A 20,288-nucleotide genomic window follows, 5' to 3' on the forward strand; every position below is an offset into this window, starting at 1 on the left:
CCTACTTCTCGCTCAGACTAAGAGAGACAGCTCCTCCTCCCAGCCCTGAAACAACTTTGCGTCAGCCTCATGGGTCCTCTCTGGGCTTAAAGACTCCGCTTCCCTTAACCCTGAAGTCACAGGCCATCCATCATCTTACCCAGCTTGAACCAAAACAGCAAGAAGTTCCCTCCCAAAGACAGTCCATGAACTATTCCGGCCAAAGAGGAAGACGTTTCCGGTTTACCTGATGGAGTCCGGGGACATGGTAGATGGAATCATATCTGGCCACAGGCACATAATATGCGCTTGAATATATTGCTGAAATGAATGAGCTCCTCAGACTTAATGTTAAAACTCAACCAGGAACTTCTGAATGTTCCTTAACTAATCCTTAAGGATCAGCAGCAACTTCTGTGGGTCTCTTCACATCCATAGCCTTGGATATATTCACTTGTGAGTTTCCCCAAATGTATTTACAGAAGAGTTCTTTTCATAGAATGGCTTGGACCAAACCTCTCCGTAATTCATTCTGTTAATTCAAATACGAAAAAGACACCTATGATGGGGTGGCTTGCCATCTGGAAATCGTGGTCGTGCTGTTGGAGGCCAGCCAGCTCCCCAAAACTTTAAATTTCCCTGTTTTCTTCGGCACAGGCAAAACCTCCCTGTCCTGTGGCGTCATCTTACAGGTCTACTTTCTGTTGGATGATAGCAGTTGTTGGTCAGATATGCTCATCTGAGTGAATGCATTAGCCAGAGAGTGTATCATTGCCTCAGATAAAAACAAAGACATTTTCTGGAGATGTTTGCTGAGCCCAAAGTCGTAAGTTTCAGGCTAGTGGGGGAGAAAAGTCACATGATGTTTCTGGAGAGGAGAAGGAATTCTGGCTTCAGCATCAGAAAGAGCAGGGTATATAAATCCTGGCTCCTTAATCTATTATCTGGGTGATTTGGGGCAAATGAGTGACCTCTTCGAGACTCTGTCATCTCAAAAGTGGGGGGGATGATAATTGCAGTTGGCAGGGTTAGCATTTGGATTGGTGGGATAACAAATGGTAGGATGCTTAGCACATACTAGGCTGTGTTCATTGGCAGGTGTCATTGTGATAGTTGGGGCCAGTTTAGGCCTCTCTGAAGCCTCGTCCTATGGGTGAGTTTCTTCCCGGAGAACTGGTACAGAGCACTGGTTTTCCTCAGAGTCAGTAGGAAAACTCTTAATTGAAAATGGTACATGAACACTTGGGAATTATCACTCTGGATGTTAGTTTTATCATTTGCTTCCTGTAGGTTGTTTTATTATTCTTTTTTTCTTTTTAATTTTTTATGTTTATTTTTTTAAAATTTTTGATAGAGCAAGAGAGACAGAGTGTGCGTGGGGGAGGGGCAGAGAGAGAGGGAGACAGAGAATCCGAAGCAGGCTCCAGGCTCCGGGCTCCTTGCTGTCAGCACAGAGCCCAACGTGGGGCTTGAACCCATGAACTGTGAGATCATGACCTGAGCCGAAGTCAGATGCTCAATTGACTGAGCCATCCAGGTGTCCCTGGAATTTTCCTTAAAAAATTTTTTTTGTTAATGTTTATTTATTTATTTTTTTTTTAATTTTTTTTTCAACGTTTATTTATTTTTGGGACAGAGAGAGACAGAGCATGAACGGGGGAGGGGCAGAGACAGAGGGAGACACAGAATCGGAAACAGGCTCCAGGCTCTGAGCCACCAGCCCAGAGCCCAACGCGGGGCTCGAACTCACGGACCGCGAGATCGTGACCTGGCTGAAGTCAGACGCTTAACCGACTGCGCCACCCAGGCGCCCCTGTTAATGTTTATTTTTGAGAGAGAGAGAGAGAGAGCGAGCGGAGGAGGTGCAGAGAGAGAGGAAGGCACAGAATCGGAAGCAGGCTCCAGGCTCTGGGCTGTCAGCACAGAGCCCAATGCAGGGCTCGAACCCACAGACGGTGAGATCATGACCTGAGCTGAAGTCAGATGCCCAATCAGCTGAGCCACCCAGGTGCCCCATGGTTGTTTTACTACTGTTAAATCATCTTGCTTTGAATTTATTGGCGTTTCTTCCAGTATATGTGATGCCGATCACTGAATGATTTGAAGGTTAAAGGGATAATGCATTCAGTTTTGAAGCAGGAATGTCTCTCCAAAAGAGGGTCAAAGTTTGCCATTTCAAGATGGGGATGGTTTTATGTACGGTCACAATAAAGGTAAGAAAATATTGTTTCGGATGAGTCTCTTACATTTACATATACAGGGTCTAGTGGCAACCCCAAAGGAGATGTACAATCATAACTTGAATATATGTTAAAGTAGAAGCCTCTGGATTTTCAACTTGTGAGGGAGAAAAAGTCTATTCCTTCCCCTCAGAATGAAAAACCCTGACTGAAATAGTAAGGAGCTTTAGAAGCCTCTGATGAAAAACCCTAAGAAGGTAATCCAGGTTATTTATTTAACCCTTTAATCCAGTGTTTTAATTCCTTTGGGCTAAAGAGGAAAGTGATTTTCTCCTCAAGAACGTAATTTCCACATTAAATGAAACAGAGTCTGGTGTCCATTTGTAAGGAATGAACATGGGAGCCAACAAAACCATTTAACTTGCTTGTATCAGTTTCTGTCTCTATAAAGTGAGGGAGTTGTGCAGGCACACAGATCTCAGTCTCACAGGCCCCTGCTTTTGTAAGGCAAAATATAAAGGATTTAATGATGGTTGAACATCTGTCAGTTCCTCCATACCCTTTAAAGGAAGGTTGACTGGCTTCTAGAAGATCGTATACTTATTATTATTATTTTTTTAATGTTTATTTATTTTTGAGACAGAGAGAGACAGAGCATGACCAGGGGAGGGGCAGAGAGAGAGGGAGACACAGAACCTGAAACAGGCTCCAGGCTCTGAGCTGTCAGCACAGAGCCCGACGCGGGGCTCGAACTCACGGAGCGTGAGATTGTGACCTGAGCCGAAGTCGGACGCTTAACCGACCGAGGCACCCAGGCACCCCTCGTATACTTATTATTATTTTTAAAAGTTCCTTAAATAATCTCTGAGACCAATGTGGGGCTAGAACTCACGACCCTGAGATCACAAGCCACATACTACACCAATTGAGCCAGCCAGGTACCCGTCCCAAGATTGTATACTTTTAACATTCCAAGGGTAAAAAAGGCAGCAAGAAAACTTTGATTTTTTTAAAGTTTATTTGTTTGAGAGAGAGAGTGCATGTGTGCGCTAGTGGGGGAAGGGCAGAGAGAGAGAATCCCAAGCAGGCTCTTTGCTGTTGGTGCAGAGCCCAATGCTGGGCTTGATCCCATGAACAGTGAGATCACGACCTGAGCTGAAATCACTATTCCAGAGCTCAACCTACCCAGGTGCCCTGAGAATTTAGATTTTTCATTCATTTTTATTTTATCAACAAACAAGTGATGCTTCTTCACTGAAGTTCAGTAAATGCTTGTTTCCACTGGGTTTTTGTCTGAGTGGCTTCTGGAGGTTGTTACAAGCAAGTTAAATGGTTTTGTTGGCTCCCATGTTCATTCCTTACAAATGGACACCAGATAGAATGTGCTCTGTTAAAAAAAAAATGTGCTATGTTAAAAACTTCTTTTTTTCCCCTTGCTGGAATTAAAAAAAATTTTTTTTATGTTTGTTTACTTTTGAGAGAAAGAGAGAGAGACAGACAGAGCACAAGTGGGTAGGGATTAGAGACAAAGGGAGACACAGAATCCAAAGCAGGCTCCAGGCTCTGAGCTGTCAGTACAGAGCCCGACGCTGGGCTTGAACTCATGAACCATGAGATCATGATCTGAGCCAAACAAAGTCAGACGCTTAATCGACTGAGCTACCCAGGTGCCCCTCGGTTTTTTTTTTTTTTTTTTTTAAGTAGGCTTCATGCCCAGTGCAGACCCCAACACGGGGCTTGAACTCACGACCCTGAGGTCAAGACCTGAGCTGAGATCAAGAGTCAGATATTTAACCCACTGAGCCACCCAGGCACCTCTCTCTCATCTGCAAATTCTTAATTTGTGCCCTTTGGCAGCCACACTGCACTATTTTCTTTAGATTTTGTTACTTTGCTTTGGAATCCTTAAAAATGCAAAGCCCAGGGACTTGACATTAGTTGTTTAAGTGACATTTTAAGTTTATATTTTCTATCAAATTTGACTTTCTGTTCTATTCTTTAAATTTCACTTAATTTTTACTGTTTTGGTGGTAAGGTGGAGAGGAACGTTTCTTTATGTTACATTTACTTAGCACATATAATACATTTTAACAGTTTACCAATTTTCTGAGCCCATATATTACATTTTAAGTTTACCAAGGGCTTAGCTCATACCTAAACTTACCCTCACTGAAACCAATGTAAGCCTCACAGCATGTTTATAAGTTAAGCACTGTTACAATTACCAACTTTTTATTGGTTAAGAAGCTTGGGTGTGGGATGGTTAAGGAACTTGCCGGACAGGTTGGCACGGAGACCCACAGTCTGAATTCAGCTTCTGTGGATTTCCCCTTCTGCCAGCTCCCTTCAAATCAGCAAACTTGCTGTGACACACCCCTTTTTCCAGTTTAAAAGAGCTTTGGAAGAGAAACCCCAAAGAATGAATTTGTAGACGTTGTGACACTTTGGACTTTCTTAAAATTCTATGTAGGTCAGTCCTCACTCTTTGTTGAAGCTAGCCCCGTAAAATAAATGTGATATGTACTTAAATTAAGAATTTCAAAATGTTAGGGGTGCCTGGGTGGCTCATTTGGTTAAGCATCTGACTTTGGATTTGGGCTCAGGTCATGATCTCACAGTTTGTGGGATCGAGCCCCATATAGGTCTCTGCACTCACAGTGTGGAGCCTGCTTGGAATTCTCTCTGTCTCCCTCTCTCTCTGTGTATCTCCTGCTTGTGCTTTCCCTTTCCCTCTCAAAGCAAATAAACTTAAAAAAAAAAAAAAAAGGAATTTCAAAATGTTCAACACAGGAAGAGTCCATGGGCCGCAGTCAATTTTTTCATTTAACAATTAAATGAGGGGTGCCTGGGTGGTGCAGTCGGTTAAGCGTCCGACTTCAGCCAGGTCACAATCTCGCACTCCGTGAGTTCGAGCCCCGCGTCGGGCTCTGGGCTGATGGCTCAGAGCCTGGAGCCTGTTTCCGATTCTGTGTCTCCCTCTCTCTCTGCCCCTCCCCCGTTCATGCTCTGTCTCTCTCTGTCCCCAAAATAGATAAACGTTGAAAAAAAATTTTTAAAACAATTAAATGAAGGTCTACCTATCTTACTCTTCTCAGAGCAGGGGAAATAGCAATGAACTGAGGAGACAAAAATCCCGACTCTCAGGGAGCTGACCTTCTAAGACCTTCTAAGGGTCTGGGTTGGGAGACAGACAATAGAATAAATACGTAAACACAGAATGTGTCATCAGATGGGGATCTGTGCTATGGGGACCAGATAAAGGGATTGCAGTTTTTTAAAGAGTGTGATTGAGATGATATTTGAGCGTGGACCTGAAGGAGGCAGGTGAGGGAGGAGCCTCTGAATAAACAGGAGAGGAAGGGTCCTGGCAGGGAAAATGGCAAGTGCAAAGGCCCTGCGTGGGATGCCCTCCTGGCACAGTCAGTGAAACCTTTGTGAGTGGAAAACAAGAGGCCTGAAGAATCAACGCAATGATTATTTTAGAAACTTCAGCGTGTTTTAAGCAGGCTCCTGGGTGGGCCTTTGTGTGATTGTAAGACTTCATAGTGCTTTAAGTTTTAAATTGTGGAAAGGACACTCCCCTCTTTACATGAGGGATAGTATTATTACTGATTTTTGTCGACTCTTGTACCAATTTTAGTGTTCAAAAAACCTCTTTTTAGTATATTATTTTTCTGAACAGGGAATATATTCGTAAAGTTCAAGGAACACATAAGGGTATATAACTTAAAAATTATCTTTGGGGCTCCTGAGTGACTCAGTCAGTTAAGCATCTGACCTTGGCTCAGGTCACGATCTCATTGTGAGTTCGAGGCCCACGTTGGGCTGTCTGCTGTCAGCATGGAGCCTGCTTTGGATCCTCTGTCCCCCTCTCTCCCCCTCCCCTGCTCACACTTTCTCTCTCAAAAATGAACATTAAAAAAAAAATTATCCCTTTAGTACTCCAGACACCCAGCTCATCTCCTGAGGGGTGAGAACGGATATTGTCACTTTATCTTCTGGGCCTAGAGAACATCCAGGCCCATATGCACGTATGGCAGAGTGGTTGGGGGCGCTGGCTTTGGGGCCAGACTACCTACATTTCCATCCTGGTTTTGCTGGTTGCTACATGTGACCTGGACCAACTAGCTAATTGTCTAGATGTCTTCATCCGTAGAATGGAATCAATAACCACAGGGTTGTTGGGCGGATTAGATGAGACTATCTATGTATATGACATAAATATAGGAAAGATGTACATATCATTTAGTGCAGTTCTGGCAAATAATAAATAAACAATAAGCGTTAGCTACTGTCAACCATATTTAGTTTCCATAGGAATTAAAAAAAAATTTTTTTTTTTTTTTTTTTTACGTTTATTTTTGAGACAGAGAGAGACAGAGCATGAACGCGGGAGGGGCAGACAGAGAGGGAGACACAGAATCAATCGGAAGCAGGCTCCAGGCTCTGAGCCATCATCAGCCCAGAGCCCGACGCGGGGCTCGAACTCACGGTCTGTGAGATCATGACCTGAGCTGAAGTCGGACGCTTAACCGACCGAGCCACCCAGGCGCGCCCCCCAAAAAAATTTTTTTTTAACATTTATTCATTTTTGAGAGACAGAGGGCATGAGTGAGGGAAGGGTAGAGAGAGAGGGAGACACAGAATCCGAAGCAGGCTCCAGGCTCCGAGCTGTCAGCACAGAGCCCCACTCGGGGCTCGAACTCACGAGCTGTGAGATCATGACCTGAGCAGAAGTCAGTCACTCAACCGACTGAGCCTGCCCCTCCATACGAAGTTTTTAAGGTAATCCTGTCACATTGATGAGAGAAACGAGTCTTAGAAAGACCAAGACATTTCCTAGGAGACTGTGCCTTATGACTCCGTGATACTGGGTGGGAGTTCCAACACCACGCTGGGCCGCAGAGCTTCCTAGATGAGCGTCAGTTTCGTTAAGTCAGATGGCTGTCTACGTGTCTTCCTTTCGGCCAAGTACGGGGTCAGTGCCAGGTGAATGTGAATGTAGAGGGACATGTAAGTGTTTGCTTGACAGCCTCATCAAAGTCGAATCTTCATTTGCGGTTTTAGGCAAGGACGGTTCACAAATGCACATAAATCCTGTTTTTACTTCAGGCGACTTCCGTTCTTCTCACCAGCGTTTGCGGAGGCTTTGTGATATTCCATGCAGAACATGAGGCATAGCGGGTGAGAACACTAGACAGAGTCCCCCCGCCCCCATGATAGCCGGTGCAGTTTGCTCTCGTAGGCTTTTGTCCAGTGTGCCGTTTCCTTACGCTGATAGGTGTTTACGAAACATTTTTTGGCGGGGGCGGGGGGAATTCACTTCATTTGTGCTCATGGGCATGCACAAATAATTCTTAGAAACAACAGGCCTGGCTTTCATTGGGTGTGTCTGAGAACGTGCTACACATTTGGTGGTGTGGTCAGCTTCGAAGGCTTTGTGGGTTGCAAGCAGGCCGTACGTGGTTTGCCCATAAAGAAGTCATTCTCAGGACAGCGCATAAAGGAGATTATGACCTTACGATGCACAAAGAGAAAACAATAGGTATGGATTTTATTTTACTACTATTTTTTTAATCTTTATTTATTTTTGACAGAGAGAGACAAATCATGAATGGGGGAGGGACAGAGAAAGAGGGAGACACAGAAGCTGAAGCCGGCTCCAGGCTCCGAGCTGTCAGCACGGAGCCCGACGTGGGGCTCGAACTCGCAAACTGCGAGATCATGACCTGAGCTGAAGTCAGATGCTTAACCGACTGAGCCACCCAGGCACCCCTTTAAATTTTTTTAATGTTTATTTATTTTTGAGAGAGAGAGAGAGAGAGCAAGCAGGAGAGGGACAGAGAGAGGAGACAGAGAATCCGAAGCAGGCTCCAGGCTCTGAGCCGTCAGCGCAGAGCCCGACGTGGGGCTCGAACCCACAAACTGTGAGATCATGACCTGAGCCAAAGTCAGACGCTCAACCGACTGAGCCACCCAGGCTCCCCAGTAGGTATGGATTTTAAATGGAACATATTAAAGATGGGAAATGTGAGTGCAGTCTGCCTTGAAACAATGTTAAATTATAGATGTCCTCAGCTACTATTTCTTGGATCCGGGAAGTAAAAATACAAGAAAACTTGAACCATTAATTCTGGTTTGCGTGACACATGTGGTCTGCTCAGCTTTACTTGCCCAGGGCAAATAAAACACATAGTGGAAGTTTCCAAAAATGATAAGCTCCTCAATCAGTCAGTCAATCAGGCTTTTTTTTTCCTTTTTTCTTTTCCTATTGGTAATGCTTGTTTTGCAAACTTGCTGACAAATCATGGTGGGAGCTCAATGAAGCAGGAATGAAGGATAGCATTGCTTAAATGTTCATTTATTCGTGTGGTTTATTGCCTTCAATGAAAATCATTGCATTGCTTTTTTTGTCCTTTGGACCTTCTTGTAGACTTTATTACACTTTGTCTCCTTATCTACTCTCCTCACTCCTGGGATTCTGTGACTGTCTTGTACCTAACTCGCTTGTTCTTGGCCTTGATGGGAACACATCTTTCATGGAAACCCTAGCATTTCCATCCCTGCTGCAGTTAAGGGTGGGATTCATTCACCTGCAGAAGTTTGCCTGCCTTTTTCAGCTCCAGTTAATGTCTGTGAGGTCAGGGCTGTCCATAGCCCACATAAAAAGACTGACTAGCTCATATTCTAGAATCCGAGCTGTGTATCTGGAATGCTCATGCCATTGGGTACGTTCTTTACCAGACCTCCTGGACCTCTCACTGGAATTTGTCTGTGTGTCTGAGCCCCGGTGTCTTTTAGACCCTTTCTGTTCCGCTGTTCAGCACAGAGTTCCAAGACCTCCCTCAGTGTGTGCCCTGTGACCTGGCAGGTAGCACTGGATGTCTGGAACCCAGGAGGCCAGGCAGATTTCCTCGTGGCTCTTCTTAGATGTGCTGCTTGGGACTGGCATCACGTGATATCCCCGAACAGAGGTCGGAAAAAGGTGGTGCTTCGCAGCCCCTTGCCACTGTTTTCCCTCAAGAAACACGCAACGTGTGCCACTTGCCAAATCCTTAAAGTTCTCAGGGTTAAAGGCGCTGGATTTGCACCCCTTTCTCCCTCCGGGACCGCTTGCTACGCAGGGAGAAGTCTCAGGCAGGACAGAAGAAATCGCCTCTGTGTTTCCTCGCAGTAGTTGGAGGCATCGGCTCCTCTTTAAAGGCAGTGTTGTGTCATGTTATTTCTGAGTGGATGGACCTCACCGTTTGTCCTGACTTGTTAAGATCTGCCCTGAGAAGCAGAATGTCTGAATGAAACTCTTCTCCCTTCCCAGGACCTCAGGCAGCCCCGTCCTTTCTCTGAGCCAAAGCTCCCCACGCCTCCTCCTTCCACAGCCAGTCCTGGTCACCCTGCGCTCAGCTTCCTCTAGCCCAACACCTCCCACTCCCTCCCATGGCTCATTCTTCGGTGTCCAGGCTGCCAAATCCCTTCGAAGCGTTCTTTGGCTGCTTTATGTGTTTTTTTTGTTGTTGTTGTTGTTGTTGTTTTTGCACAATGCTCTTCAAGTGTTAACTTCCCGCTATTGAGGAAGGTAGTATACCTAGTGTGCCCGTGACAGTAGGGATGATATCTGAGTCTTGGACTAGATGCAGTGATATGCATGAAGCTCTTAGCCTAGCCCTTGGAACACAGGTGGGGATTCAATCAACATTAGCTTCCCTGATTTGATCCTTTCTGTGCTCTCTTTCTGGCAGCAAGTGATGTGCAAGTAGGCTCTTCAACTCTTGTTTGGTGAGCGCCATTACAGCATTATGGGTGGGAGAGTGGACCTTGGTTCTCAGCTATTTGGGTCCAAACTCCTCCTCCAGGTGAATATGGGAGCTTACGTGATCTGCTTAACCTCTATGCCTCAATTTCCTTACTCGTAGATTAGCACTAAGAAGAGTTCCTTTTCGTGACGTTGTCATGAACATTAAATTAGTTACTATATTAGGTGCTGTTAAGACCACGTTCCTGGTACATAGTCTAAATAAGTGGGAGAAACATCGTGCTATATTAGTAAGAAGTGAGGCTAACGAGGTCACTGTGGTACAAAGCAGTGGGCTTTCATTGCTAGGAAGCATCAAGTAAGATGAATTCCTCTCTCTCTACCTTTGGGAAAACCCAGGCCAATAGATGCATGGAATGAGGGCTCCAAAACCGTACTCAAAAGCTCCATTGGAGCAGCCTTCCCGGGAGCTGAGAGTTTCTGACTCAGCTAAGATAGATTCATTTCTCAAACCCCAGTATAAAAATCACCCGGAGGGCACTTGTTAGACATACAGACTCAGGGTCTTGCCCCAGACAGACCTGCTGAATCAGAATCTTCAGGGAGGGACTTGGAATCTGATATCAAACAGCCCAGACATACAGTATCACCTGGAAACACTAAATAATCACCCCCAAAGTTTGAGGAAACATTGATGGCTGTGTCTCATACGCTTGACTTTCTGATTTGATTGTTTTGGGGTCTTGGTGTACAGGCATGAGGACTCTTCTTTTTTCCTTTTAAATCCTCTCACAGAAATCGAATGTGAACCACGGTTGAAATCCACTAACATCGAGAATCAAACTTAAGTCACTATTTCTCAGAATCTTTGGGGTGTGTGTTGAAGATGTGGATTTATTTTTTTATTAAATTTGTTTTTTATGTTTTATACTTGAAAGAGAAAGAGAGACAGAGCATGAGCAGAGGAGGGGCAGAGAGATGGGGACAGAAGCCGAAGCAGGCTCCAAGCTCCAAGCTCTCAGCACAGAGACCGCTGCGGAGCTCAAACTCCCGAACAGCGAGATCATGACTTAAGCCAAAGTCACACAGTTAACCGACTGAGCCACCTAGGTGCTCTCAAAATGCAGATTTATAAGCCTTAGCCCAGCCTGCTGAATCCGACCATGGGACTCTAGTAGGAGGAGGTGGGGTGAGAGGGGAATAGGGGGAGTGAGACCCTGGGATTTGCATTAGAAACAGACCTTCCAGATGATTCTTTTGCATGCTGGACTTTGAGAACCACCCACTGAGCAGGGTTTTCCCTTGGTAGGCATGTGTCGAAGTGGCTGAATGAACGAAATGGAATCATTACTTCCTTGCTAGAGCAATCTGTTAGAAACTTGCTTATTCATAAACTGTAAGTGGTTCCATGAGTTTTCATTGCCTGCTCTCCTTTGGCTGGGATAGGGTTTCCGGATGGTTGTCTCTTCCAATATGCTTTGCTTTGACCTGGCAGAAATTGATGGGAGGTTATTTTGGGGTTTTTGCACGGCCACGTGGATGTAACAGGCCAGACCACGGAACCAGGGAAGATGCTGTTGAATGCGGTTTGTAGTATGGCATGGAGTGCCTGTTAAAACCGAGGGTCTGAAGAGATTGAAGCTGGCCAAAAGGGGAAAGTAGAAGTTTGTAAGGTGAAACGTTTGGTGTAGCTGTTCTGATGACAGAAAGCCCACTGCTTTCCTCAGAGGGCCACCTGGCATGAGGGCTGGAATCTGGTCTGCTTTTGCTCACCACTGTGTCCCTGGGGCCTAACGTGTGCTTGGCACGCAGTTGTGGTTCCATAAATAGCTGAGGAATGAGAATCCTTTCTATTGTGGCCACAGGATAAGTGTGGTGTTTCCCCTTTTCCATCAAGACGAAGAGAAGTAACATTTCTTTAGAGAGAGAACTAGGAAATTGATACACACGAGGTCAGTGCAAAGATTTATCAAGTTCCTTTGGAGGGAATGGCTCCTAGGTCTGCAAAACCAGCTGAGAAATGAATGGCAGGCATGTCATTTGCGTCTGTCAAGAATCTGTTGCTCCCACCGGAGGTAGGAGGAGAGGATTAAGTGTGGAGGGTCTCTGGAGCTGTAAATAGGTGGTACTTATGCAGACCCCATCAGGGGAAAGGCCGAATTGCCAAGGATAATGAACAACCCCTGGGCATCACAGTGGGTTTCTCTCTACCATGGACACATCAGGCAGCCGAAGCCTGATGGCGTTAAGGAGTCAAGTGGTCAACTTCTCCCATGATCTGATTTATTCACATTCAGCTCACCAATAAAATCTGATGCTTTGGTTTCCTCTGTAGCTTGTATACACCCTTGCTGTTCAGAATGTGGTCCATGGGCCAAGAGAATTGACATACCTGGGAGCTTGTTAGAAACGCAGACTGTTGGGGCATCCGGGTGGCTCAGTCAGTTGAGTGTCTGACTCTTAATCTTGGCTCACGTCATTATCTCACAGTTTGTGATCTCAAGCCCTGTGTTGGGCTCTGTGCTGACCATGTGGAGCCTGCTTGGGATTCTGTCTCTCCCTCTCCCTCTCTTTTTCTGCCCATCCCCCGCTCACACTCTATCTCTCAAAATAAATAAAGTTTAAAAAAATGCAGACTCCCAGGCCACACCCCATCAAGCCCAGCATGTTGGGTTTGCCTGACAACGTGGCATTTTGTTTTTCTATATCATATTCACTGATGTTTAGTTGGGATGAGTCAGCATCCCTGAGTTTGACTTCAAGATACTGATGGAATAGTTGCTGAACCTGTAAGGCTGAGAGCTGACCCAGGGCAGACGAGAATTCACCGAGGGAATGGCGCTGAATGGGTGGCCAGTGGACCTTCTTCGGGTGACCTGCCTTTGTGTTGTATGCTGTTGTTTAATTTCAGCACTGATGCCCACCATGCTGTTGCCTCGGATCACCGTGTGGGGCTGATCTCCATTGTGGCACATAGACTGCAGTGCTCTCTCCTCCTTTATAACTGCCTGAGCTGCCTTCCTCCACCTGCTCTGCAGTCAGCCAGGACTCCAGCAGGTCCTGAGGATCTCCATGATGGTGAAGAAAGGAATCGGACTTGTGGAAAGTCTATAGGGCACATTTGTCTATAGGTTATTATTATTTTTTTTAATTACCTGAAGTTTATACTTTATTCAGCCTTCCTTAGCTTTTACCTACCGTCCTCTTTTCTGTTCTAGGATCTCATCCAAGATACACATTATATTTTGTGTTCACCTCTCCTTAGGCTCCTCTTGGCACAGTTTCTCAGACTTATCTTGTTTTTAAGGTTAATTTTTTAATTTTTAAATTTTTGATAGAGCGAGCATGGGAGAGGCAGAGAGTGAGAATCCCAAGCAGGCTTTGTGCTGTCAGCGCTGAGCCTGATGTGGGGCTTGAACTCACGAATTGTGAGATCATGACCTGAGCTGAAATCAAGAGTCAGATGCTCAACTGACTAAGCCACCTGGGCGCCCCAGACTTTCATTGGTTTTGATGACCTTGACAATTTTGAAGACTATCAGGTATTTTTTTTTTAAATGTTTGTTTATTTGTGAGACGAGACACAGTGCAAGCAGGTGAGGGGCAGAGAGAGAGGGAGACACAGAATCCGAAGCAGGCTCCAGGCTCTGAGCTGTCAGCACAGAGCCCGACACGGGGCTTGAACTCATGAGATCATGACCTGAGCCGAAGTCGGATGTTTAATCTACTGAGCTACCCAGGTGCCCCAAGGTCTATCAGGTATTTTTACATCACCCTTCAATTGGGATTTGGGGGTTGTTGGATATTTTTCTCATACATCAACTGGCATTATGGGTTTTTAGGCGGATGATGACAGAAGTAAGGTATCATTCTCATCATATCCTGTCAGTGGTGCATAAGATAAACATGACCTTTCACTGTTGACATGGGCCTTGATTACCAGGCTGAGGTAGTGTTTGCGAGGTTTCTCCACTTGGAAGTTATTCTCTTCTTCCCCTTTCCCTAAAGTACTCTTGGAAGGAAGTTATTATGCAGTATCCACGATTAAGGACTACAGGGTCATGCTCCATTTCCTTGAGGGCAGAGTATCTACCTCAATTATCTCGAATTCTTCTGTATGGGAGATTGGACTATTCTCCGTCATTCATTCATTCAGCCATTTATTTCTCTCTGTATGAACTCATGAGTGACTATTTTATGCTTTGTGCTAGAACATAGTACTGCTTTCTTTTGTTGTTCAAATTATAGATTGTTTTAAAGTTTATTTGTTTATTTTTCAGAGAGGTAAAGGGAGAGAGAGAGAATCCCAAGCAGGCTCTGCACCACTGCGTGGAGCTGACGTGGGGCTTAAACCCACAAACCACAAGATCATGACCTGAACCGAAGTCAAGAGTTGGATACTTACCTGACTGAGCCAGCCAGGCACCCCTCGAATTATAGATTTTTTTTTTGAAGTCAACTCTAGGGGCACCTGGGTGGCTCAGTTGTTAAGCACCCGACTTCGGCTCAGGTCATGTTCTTGTCGTTCACAAGTTTGAGTTCCACATTGGGCTCTGTGCTGACAGCTCAGAGCCTGGATACTGCTTCGGATTCTGTGTCTCCCTCTCTCTCTGCCCCTCCCCTGCTCACACTCTGTCTCTTTCTCTCTCTCAAAAATGAATAAACATAGGGGCGCCTGGGTGGCTCAGTCGGTTGAGCGCCCGACTTCGGCTCAGGTCATGATCTCGCAGTTTGTGAGTTCAGACCCAGCGTCGGGCTCTGTGCTGACAGCTCAGAGCCTGGAGCTGCTTCAGATTCCGTGTCTCCCTCTCTCTCGGCTGCTCCCCTGCTCACACTCTGTCTCTTTCTCTCTCTCAATAATAAATAAATGTTAAGAAAAAAAATTAAAAAAAAAAAGAATAACATAAAAAATAAATTAAAGTCAACTCTACTGCCCAATATGGGGCTTAAACTCATTACCCTGAGATCAAGAGTTACATGCTTTACCAACTGAGCCAGGCAGGTGCTCCATTTTTTTTTTTTTTAAGGTCCATTAGAAATATAAGACTTTGTAGTTGACAGTATAGGCCTGCCTGCATGCAAAGGAGATAACTGGTAACTGGTATGATTTCAGTGGGTCTTAACACCAATCCAAAAATTGGTGCCATTTGAAAAACTTAGTCACCCTCATATTTGTTTGCTAGACCTGCCACGACAGAGTTCATGGCTTAAACAACAGAAATTAATCTTCTTAGTTCTGGAAGCTAGAAGTCTGAAATTAAGGTGTCAGCAGGGTTGATTTATTTTTGAAGCTTCTCTCCTCAGTCCATGGATGGCCATCTTCTCCCTGTGTTTTTATGTGGTCTTCTGTCTGTACCTATGTATGCCTTAATCTTGTCTTATAAGGACACTAGTTATATTTAATTAGGGCCCACCCTAATGACCTCGTTTCAACTTAATTACCTTTTTCAAGATCCTGTCTTCAAACGTCACATTCGAGGTACTGGGGGGGTTAAGACACCAACATATGAGTTGGGGGTGGGGGGGCACAATTCAGCTCATTATACTCCTTAAAGGAGTCTCAAATAGATACACATTTCCTGCAGGCATCACCTAGAAGGGGCATCACTGGATATGCTCTCCAGTTTGTCTTACTAACACTGCCACTGTCACCATGAAGCAATAGTGTACGTCCTCTAGGATGGTCTGAAAAATTGGCAGTTGGGGGTGGGGGATTTGGAGTCAGCCGGTTTGCAATGAGGATGCTATGATTTGGGACCCTAGGCTGTGGGCAGCATGAGGCCACGGGGGGGCCTAGGTGGTTATGGGATAAGGAGAGAAGTTCAGGGCAAGCTGCATAAAGTAGGTAGTGGGACACTAAAATAGGAAGTTTGCGGTGACCTACTTTCTGTGCAACATGGTTCTGCCCATTATTGAAAAGCATCTTGCTTTAGCTGCTCGATCACACACAAAGTCTATAAGAATGGCCTCAAGGTCAAATATATGTAAGAAAATTGGGTGATTTATATTTCAAGAGTGACTGCGTCTTTGTATACCTGCTATTCAATGTGATGTAAAAGAACCTCGGTGTCTATTTTTAGCCTAGGCTTGGGTTAAAAAAACCTGACTTGATGTGTACCTTACCCAGAAGGGGATGGGTATTGTGCACTGAATGTATGTCCCTTGATCTTAAGCCCAGTCTCTGAAGCTAACTGATTCCATTGTGACATCGTAGACAACAGACCCCGCTGGTGCATGTGGTTTGGTGTCTTCAGTTGATTCAACCATGGTGGAAGATAATGGAGTGTTAGAGCTTCGTGTTTCCTGTCGCTTTCATCTTCTGAGGCCGGTAACAATTTGGAGTGCCATACAACAGTGAGGTTGATTCAAGCAAAAGGGAGCAAGATGGAATGTAGGGAGCCTGAGCTGTGTTGTTGATTTATTCAGCTGTGCCAGAGTCTACAAGTTGCCTTCCCAAATTCCATTTGCAACTTCTTTTTTAGCAACAGAATCTTTAGTCCTTAACTAATTTGGATTTAAATAAAATAAAATAAAATAAAATAAAAACACCTTTAGTCCTGTTAAAAATTACACTTGGGACACCGGGGTGGCTCAGTCAGTTGGGCATCCAACTTCGGCTCAGGTCATGATCTCATAGTTGTGAGTTCGAGCCCCGCATCGGGCTCTGTACTGACCGCTCAGAGCCTGGAGCCTGCTTCAGATTCTGTGTCTCCCTCTCTCTCTGCCCCTCCCCCACTCACATTCTGTTTCTCTCTGTCTCAAAAATAAACATAAAACAAACAAACAAAAAACCCCCACAAAAAACTATGCTTGCCTGCCTCCATTCCAGCCAAGTGTGGCCACATGATGATGATATCCTACCCATAGAGTGTAAGTGTTTGGAAAATTCCAGAAAGGCCATTCAAAAAGGGGGGCACACATTCTTTTGCTCTTTCTCCTTCCCTCCCCCTTCTAGTCTTGAATGTGATGGCTGGAGTGCCAGCAGCCATCTTGGACCAGGAAGTGATCTTGAAAACAGAAGCCCAACCTAGGATTATAGAGCAAGAAGACAGATTGAGCGCAGGCCCCGGAGAACCCAGGGAGCTGTTATACATGTACTAGTATGGGCAGACTTTCAAAAAACCCATTTTTAATACAGAAGAAAACAAGCACTTCTGTCTTTTTTTTTTTTTATTTTTTTTATTTTTTTAATTTTTTTTTTTCAACGTTTATTTATTTTTGGGACAGAGAGAGACAGAGCATGAACAGGGGAGGGGCAGAGAGAAAGGGAGACACAGAATCAGAAACAGGCTCCAGGCTCTGAGCCATCAGCCCACAGCCTGACGCGGGGCTCGAACTCCCGGACCGCGAGATCGTGACCTGGCTGAAGTCGGACGCTTAACCGACTGCGCCACCCAGGCGCCCCGCACTTCTGTCTTAAGATATTGCTATTTTTTTCTTTTATATGCTGTCAAACTGAATTCTTTTTTTAAAAAATATTTATTTATTTTTGGTGAAGCGCAAATGGGGGAGGGGCAGAGAGAGGGGGACAGAGGATCTGAAAGGGGCTATGCGCTGACAGGCTGACAGCAGCAAGCCCAATGTGGGACTTGAACTTACAACCTGCACGAGATCATGACCTGAGTTGAAGTTGGATGCTCAACCGACTGAGCTGCCCAGGTGCCCCAAACCTGATTCTTAATGAAGCTTGGGTACCCATTAAAGTTGTCTAGGGAATGTATTTAAATATACTACTGCCTGGGCCCTACCCCCTGAGATTCTGATTTTATTGGTCTGGCAAAAAAGACAGACAAGTGTTGTTCTTAAAAAGCGCCCTTAGGTGATTCTAATGTGTGACCTGGGGTTGGGAACCACTGTCTTCACTTACACTCTGTCTCTCTAAGTAACTACTGTGTTTTAAGAATTGTGATTTCTTTCTCTTTTTTTTTGAATGTTTATTTATTTTTGAGAGACAGAGCACCAGGTGGGGAGGGGCAGAGAGAGAGGGGGACAGAGGATCCAAGGCTGATGTGGGGCTTGAACTCACAAACTGTGAGATCTTGACCTGAGCCGAAGTTGGACATGCCACCGACTGAGCCACCCAGGCACCCCAAGAATTGTGATTTCTGATATCACTGGGGCAGTTGTTCTATTTCTGTAGCTCTGTTAGGGAAAGGAACAATACTAGGGATAATCTGAAAGAGAACTAATTTGAAACAGTTTTGGGGACTGGGATGATAATGCAGATATGGACATACTCCGAGAGCCCATAAAGCATCATCACAATGCAGTATCTGTGATGGCTACACAATGTGCCTTTATTTCTGAGGAAAGAGTGAAACTGTAGCCCTCCACACTTCCTTTCCTTTTACCAAATCTAACCATGCTTCCCCTGGGGATTACGAGGAATTTGGCAACAGAGTGCAGGGAGGTAAATACATTCCTTTAAAGCTGAGCTGGATTGAGGGAGAACAAGGGCAGCTTTCGATTTTTATTTTCCATTAATGCTATTGATGCTTAGGTCTCTGAGGGGAATTAATGGGGATAAAATCCCAACCTAATTTCTCAGAATATCAGTTACAACTATTTGACAATGAATTCTCCCTTGTTATAGTGTTTAGTTCCGATCCTTTTTACAAGGTCATAAGACTGCTGACCCCTAGTTTTATTTCACAATTCATACCATAAAGATAGTGATTTATATAGGTCACTGATATTCCTGACTTTGTGTTTGTCAGCAGCAAGATCAGTTTTTGTCTTGTGGTAAGAGAAGTTTCAGGGGCGAAGAGGATGTCAAAACTCCCCTTCCTCCCAATTTCTTCTGAGTTATTTGCTATAAATTTTCAACAAGAAATTCAAGAGTGAGAAGTGAATAACCAAGCAGTGTGTGTGATCAATTGTTGATGTGTGTGATCAATGATGAAGAAAGTTAACATACTGTGTTTTATTCTTTTTTTTAAGTTTATTTCCTTTGAGTGAGAGAGAGAGAGACACAGAGCAAGTGGGGGAGGGGCAGAGAGAGAGAGGGAGAGAGAGAGAATTCCAAGCAGGTTCTGTACTTTATCCCTTGGGTAAATTCCTAGCAGTGCTATTGCTGGGTCATAGGGTAGGTCTATTTTTAATTTTTTGAGGAACCTCCACACTGTTTTCCAGAGCGGCTGCACCAATTTGCATTCCCACCAACAGTGCAAGAGGGTTCCCGTTTCTCCACATCCTCACCAGCATCTATAGTCTCCTGATTTGTTCATTTTGGCCACTCTGACTGGCATGAGGTGATATCTGAGTATGGTTTTGATTTGTATTGCCCTGATGAGGAGCGACGTTGAGCATCTTTTCATGTGCCTGTTGGCCATCTGGATGTCTTCTTTAGAGAAGTGTCTATTCATGTTTTCTGCCCATTTCTTCTCTGGGTTATTTGTTTTTCGGGTGTGGAGTTTGGTGAGCTCTTTATAGATTTTGGATACTGACCCTTTGTCCGATATGTCATTTGCAAATATCTTTTCCCATTCTGTTGGTTGCCTTTTAGTTTTGTTGGTTGTTTCCTTTGCTGTGCAGAAGCTTTTTATCTTCATAAGGTCCCAGTAGTTCATTTTTGCTTTTAATTCCCTTGCCTTTGGGGATGTGTCAAGTAAGAAATTGCTATGACTGAGGTCAGAGAGGTCTTTTCCTGCTTTCTCCTCTAGGGTTTTCATGGTTTCCTGCCTCACATTCAGGTCCTTTATCCATTCTGAGTTTATTTTTGTGAATGGTGTGAGAAAGTGTTAAAGAAATTTTTTATGTTTATTTTTGAGAGAGAGAGACAGAGTGTGAGCAGGGGAGGGGCAGAGAGAGAGGGCGATAAGAGAATCCGAAGCAGGTTCCAGGCTCTGAGCTGTCAGCACAGAGCCCCATGTGAAGCTCAAACCCACAGACCACGAGATCATGACCTGAGCTGAAGTCAAACGCTTAACCGACTGAGCCACCCAGGGGCCCCTTAAAGATTTTATTTTTAAGTCATTTGTACACCCACCGTTGAGATCGAACTCACAACCCTGAGACCAAGAGTCACATGCTTTACCGATTGAGCTAGTCAGGCATGTCCCAAACTCATTTTATGAGGCCAGTATTACCCTGCTACCAAAGGCAGGTAAGGACACTACAAGAAAAAAAAAACACAGGCCCAAATCCTTGATGAATATAGATGCATAAATCATCAACAAAATATGAGCAGACTGAATTCAGCAGTGCATTAAAAGCCACATGAACAAGTGGGATTTATTCCTGGGATGCAGGGATGTTTCAACATACAGAAATCAATCAATGTGATACACCACAGTAATAGAATGAAAGACAAAAATCAGTTATAATCTCAATGCACAGAAATTGACAAAATGCAACATCCTTTCATTATAAAGACTTTC

General features: G+C 44.7%; 1 non-coding gene across 1 annotated transcript; it reads right to left on the reverse strand.

Annotated features, from left to right (window-relative positions):
• Positions 1-8,056: 8,056 nt before the first annotated feature.
• On the reverse strand, positions 8,057-8,141 carry TRNAQ-UUG (transfer RNA glutamine (anticodon UUG)). Its single transcript has one exon. It is a non-coding gene; the product is annotated as a tRNA-Gln (tRNA).
• Positions 8,142-20,288: the final 12,147 nt, after the last annotated feature.

This window comes from Lynx rufus, unplaced genomic scaffold, assembly GCF_022079265.1.
Source record: "Lynx rufus isolate CCGP_SWC_20201006 ecotype Redwood Valley unplaced genomic scaffold, mLynRuf1.p SCAF_6, whole genome shotgun sequence".
Lineage (NCBI taxonomy): Eukaryota > Metazoa > Chordata > Mammalia > Carnivora > Felidae > Lynx > Lynx rufus.